Here is a 5870-nt window from a genome sequence, read left to right as displayed (position 1 = left end):
AGATCTCATGTCAATAAACTGGAGGGACTGGAAAAGGAGGAGCCAAACAAACTTAAAGTTAGAAGAAGGAAAGAATAATGGTTGAAAAGAGGGTAAATGAAATGGAGACTAAAATAATAATCAAGATAATCAACTAAACCAAAAGCTGGGTCTTTGAAAAGATTAATGAAATGGACAAACCTCATTTAGACTGACAAACACAAAAAAAAGAAAAGATACAAATACCTAAAATCATAAATGAAAGCAGGAGCATTACTACTGATATTGCAAAAATTTAAAGGATTATAAGAGAATGCTATGAACAATTGTATGTCAACATATCGATATTTTAGAGGAAATTGGCAAATTCTAGAAACTCTAACCTAAACAAATCCATGTAGAAATAGATCCTGACAGACATATAGCAAGTAAGGAAGTTTAACCAGTCATCAAAAACCTCCCCAAAAATAAAAGCACAAATACAGATGCCTACACTGGTGAATTCTACCAAACCTTTAAGAAGTAACACCAAAACTCTTTAACTCTTCCAAAAAATTGGACAGGAAGGAGCTATTACTAATTCATTCTTTGAGGCTAGCATTGCTCTCATACCAAAGCACGATAATGACATTACAAGAAAAGAAAAGTGCCAACCAAATCCCCTTACAAATTCAGATGTGAAATCCTAAAAATTTAAGTGACCAAATCCAGTCCAATAGTATGTTAAACATTTTATACACCATTACCAGTGGGATTTATCCCAAGAATGTATAGGTTATTCAACTTAAGAAACTCAGTTAATATAATACAATGTATTTATTGAATGAAGGATAAGATATCACAGGATCATCTCAACTGACACAGAAAAGGCCTTTGACAAAATCCAAACTCACGTTAAAAAAAATCTTAGAAAGGGCAGGCCACGGTGACTCAGCAGGCAGAGTTCTCGCCTACCATGTTGGAGACCTGGGTTCGATTCCCAGTGTCTGCCCATGCAAAACAAATAAAGAAACAAACAAAAATCTCAGAAAAATGGGATCAGACACTGATTTCCTTGACATGATGAATGGCATACATAAAAAATCCACATCTGATATCATGCTCAGTGATAGACTGAAAACTTTCCCCTAAATACCAAGAACAATATGAAGATGTCTATTTTCAGCATTGCTATTCCACATTATACTGGAAATTCTAGTCAGAGCAATTTATGCAAGAAAAAGAGGCAAAAAGTACCCCAATTGGAAAGGAAAAGGTAAAATTCTCTCTACAGATGACATGATCATTTATATAGCAATTCCCAAAGAATTGATAAGAAAACGAATAGAGCTAATAAATTTAGCAAAGTTTCAGACAAGATTAATGTGCAAATCAAAGAAGAATATGAAATGGTAATTAAGAACAATTCCATTCAGAACAGCATCTAAAAGAATAAACTGTCCATGAATAAATTTAACCAAGGAAATGATGGACTTCTACACTGAAAACTTCAAAACGTACTGAAAGTAATTAAGGAAGACCTAAATAAATTGCAAGACATTCATGAGCATGGCTAGGAAGACTCATTATTGATAAAATGTCAGTACTACCCAAAGCGATCTACAGATTCCATGTAAACACTAACTTATTCCCAGCAACCTCTTTTGCAGTAATGGAAAAGCCCAACCTAAAATGCATGTGGGATCACAAGGGGTCCTGAACAGTCAAACCTATCTGGAAGATGAAGAATAAAGTTGGAGGTCTCACTTTTCCTGATTTCAAGATTTACTACAAAGCCACTGTAACTAAAACAGTGTGGTAGTGGCATTAAGAGAGACATAAAGACCAATGACACTGAATTAAGAATCCAGAAATGAACTTACATATCTATGGCCAACTGATTTTTGGCAAGAGTGCCAAGTACATTAAATAGGGAAAGATTAGTCTCTTGGACAAAAGCTGTTGGGAAAATTGGATTTCTACATGCAAAATAATGACGTTAGACCCCTACTTCATACCATATACAGAAATGAACTCAAATGGATAAAAAACATCAACAGTAGAGATAAAACCATAAAAGTCTTTGAAGAAAATATAGGGTAAAACCTTGAATTTTTCAGTGATTTCTTGGAAATGATACCAAAAGCATGAGCATCAAAACAAAGGTAAAATGAACTTTATCAAAATTAAAATATTTTATGCATCAAAAGACATTATAATACCAGTGAAAAGAAAACCTTCAGAATGAGAGAAAATAATTATCTCATAAGGGAATAATACCCAAATATGTTAAGAACAGCTACAATTGAACATAAAAAGACAAATACAATTAAAAATGGGTAAAGGACTTGAGTACACATTTGTTCAAAGATACACAAATGATCCATTGAAAACATACTCAGACTTAATGGTTATTGGGGAATGCAAATCAAAACCCTCAATGAGATATTACATCATACTTGTCATTAAAAAAGCAACAGGAATTTTTTGGACAACAACTGTCACATTTCCAAAATAGGAGCATGGAGCTGACGCCCAGGCTTTGAAAGGTGCCCAGGTGACCTTCGGAGGTCTACAAAGCCATGATTAATGGACACCAAACCTGCTGACTGCTTGGAACATTGCCACAAAGGGACTGCGTAAAAAGAGCTAATCCAGGGACCAGAGGCTGGGAGTGGAATAATGGCGACCTGTGCAGGGAGAAGATCAAGGATTTTAAAGTTGGAAACCTGCTCAGTAAGGGATCATTTGCTGTTGTCTACAGGGCTGAGTCCATTCATACTGGCTTGGATGTTGCAATCAAAATGATAGATAAGAAAGTCATGTACAAAGCGGAAATGGCATACAGAGTCCAAAATTGCCAGTGGATACACCTTTCTATCTTGGAGATTAATGTTTACATTGGAGATAGTAGTTATGAGCACCTGGTATTAGAAATGGGCCATGATGGAGAAATGAACAGATACCTGAAGAACAGAATGAAACCGTTCTCAGAAATTCAAAGCTGGACACTTCATGCACCAGATTATCACAGGGATATTGTATCTTCAGTGACATGCATATTGCACTGTGATCTCACATTTTCTAACCTTTTCCTTACATGTAAAATGAACATCAAAATTGCTGATTTGGGGCTGACAACTCAATTGAGAATGCCACATGAAAAGCCCTATGCAAGATGTAGGATGCCTTATTTCACCAGAAATTGCAACCGACACCTGGACCTGAATCTGATGTTTTGACACGGACACAGTCAAGAGCACATTAAATAAAATAGTATTAGCAGATTATGAAATGCCACCATTTTTACTAAAAGAAGCCAAGGTTCTTATTCGCCAATTACTTCGTAGAAATCCAGTATCTTCAGTATTAGAGCATCCTTTTATGACCTGGAATTCTTCAATAAAAAGTAAAGATTTAGGAACTGTAGAAGTCTCAATTGATAATGGACATGCGACAATTTCTGCTGCAATTATGCCTTCTTCCAGTACCAGTATACATGGTATTATATTATCTGATAATATATTAGATATATTATATATTATCTGATAATTATGGTAGTTATCAGATACAAGCCAACTTTTGATTGGTTAGCCACTCCCAAATAAAATGACTGTATTTCCAAAGAATAAAAGTTCAAGTGAGTTTTCTTTTTCAGGAGATAGAAGCAGTTTTTATACTCAGTGGGGACATCAAGAACAAGAAACCAGTAACAGTGGAAAAAGAAGAGCAATCCAAGATGCAGAAGGAAGACCACATTCTTGATCCCTTTGTAGAGTCCAAAGATCTGACACTTTCAGCAGGCAGTCCCCAGAAAGAACATATACAGTGGAAAGATGTCGTTCAGCAGAAGCGCTTTCACAATCCAAACGATCAGGAATCCATGAAAATAGTGAGGGATGCAATGTGTACATAGCAATGCCAATATTTTTCAATTCTCTAAAGAAATGACACCCAGTAATTCTGGATCTTTGGAAAGACCTGATGGCAATTAAGCACTCTCCAGTCACCTTTGCCCAGGCAAAGTTACTTTTCCAATTTCAGACCAGACACCTCATACCAAAATGGTGCAACAGCAGTTTGGAATCTGCATACGAATAATCTTTTAAGAGAACCCACTGAATACAACAACAATAGCTGTAACAGAGATTTCCAGAGCCACGCAGATTTGCAGAAAAGTATGTCAAGAAATAACTGGACAATTATAAGAGCCAAAAAGAACTCAGATACTTTCAATAATGTACATTCCCTAAAGCAACTGCATACCATGAAATATATGACTCTGCTTCACAGTAAACCTGAGATGATTTACCAAGGGTCTCTTTTTGGCTTAGAACTTCTTTCTGAAAAAGCAATACCAGGGGTATGGATCCATCACTTGATTATGAAAAAATGAAGCATTACATCTCCCTCGACTGCTCAGGTTAAATCCAACCAGACAGGGTGGGCCACGGTGGCTCAGCAGGCAGAGTTCTTGCTTGCCATGCTGGAGACCCAGGTTTGATTCCTGGTGCCTGCCCGTGCCAAACAAAACAAAACAAAATAAAAAAACACACAGCAATCAAACAGAAAGCCAAAAGGGCTGTGATGAGTTTACTTGACTCAGGAGGTGTGTGTAGAGATTCTAAAGGAGCATACATCTCAGAAACATGCAAAAGAAGTTCTTCGAATATCCAGAGATAGAAATATGATCACTATTTCTTGTCCCAATGATGGAAGAGTTTTTCCTTTCGGTGATGCATCAGTCTCACCTAACATCAGTAGGTTCAGCTTTGACAATTTACCAGAAATGTACTAGAGAAAATATCAACATGCTTCCAGATTTGTACAGCTTGTAAGATCTAAATCTCCCCAAATCACTTATTTTACAGGATATGTTAAATGCGTTTTGATGGAGGATTCTCCTGGTGCTGATTTTGAGGTTTTCTTTTATGATGGAGCAAAAATACACAAGACAGAAGATCTAATTCAGGGGGTTGAAAACAATGTGAAATCTTATGCCCTGAAAAGTGAAAGTAAAGTTAATAGCTTGAAAGAGGAAATAAAAATGTATATGGACTATGCTAATGAGGGCCATCATATTTGTTTAGTACTGGAATCCGTAATTTCAGAAGAGGAAGAAAAGTGGAAGTGCTCCCTTTCCCCCAATAATTGGAGGAAGAAAACCTGGCATACTAGTTCTTCTAAGACCTTATCACCTCCTTCTTCTGTGGTTCCAAACTATCCAATGAGACATGTGCCATCTTTGAATAGAAGGATCATGAGTACTGCTGCATTGTTTAAAAAGGCACCAGTATCTAGTCCTTTCATGGTTGCCAATGAAGTACTTGGCTTTACAGCTACAGCTTCTGGAGCAAACATTTCTTCTATTGTCTGAAAGCTTGTCTTCCTGATCAGCACAGTTTTTTGAAAACTGTTTTTGTGAAAAATGTTGGTTGGGCTACACAGTTAACAAGTGGAGCTGTGTGGGTTCAGTTTAATGATGGATCCCACTGGTTGTGCAGACGGGAATGTCTTCTATCAGTTCTACATCCCAAAATGGTCAAACAACCAGGTATGGAGAAAGTGAAAAGCTACCCAACTACACGAAACAGAAATTACAGTGCTTTTCTCTTATCCTTTTGATATTTTCTAATCCAAACCCTAGTTTCCCTCAATTAAAATTCCTTTTAGATATGTAAGTTTAATAACTTTTATTGGCTTTCAAATAAAGTGACATTTTAATATAATTTCTTACTCCAGAAAGCCTTTCTGCAAAAGAGAATTTTAATCTATACCATCCTGTATGCATTTTAACGAGAGAAGAAAGAAGAATGAAACCCAGTTCGCTTACAAAATGTAATAGGTCACAGTGTAAAATAGATAAGAAACCTAACTTTATTCTTAGAACGTACCCCCAAACCTAATATGTT

At 36.3% G+C, this 5870-nt stretch overlaps 1 pseudogene; it reads left to right on the top strand.

The window, feature by feature from the left end:
- Positions 1-1446: 1446 nt before the first annotated feature.
- On the top strand, positions 1447-5639 carry LOC143649150 (serine/threonine-protein kinase PLK4-like; annotated as a pseudogene).
- Positions 5640-5870: the final 231 nt, after the last annotated feature.

Source organism: Tamandua tetradactyla, chromosome 11 (genome assembly GCF_023851605.1).
Source record: "Tamandua tetradactyla isolate mTamTet1 chromosome 11, mTamTet1.pri, whole genome shotgun sequence".
NCBI lineage: Eukaryota > Metazoa > Chordata > Mammalia > Pilosa > Myrmecophagidae > Tamandua > Tamandua tetradactyla.
The sequence above is the reverse complement of the archived record's forward strand: the minus strand, read 5'-3'. Positions and strand labels throughout refer to the sequence as shown.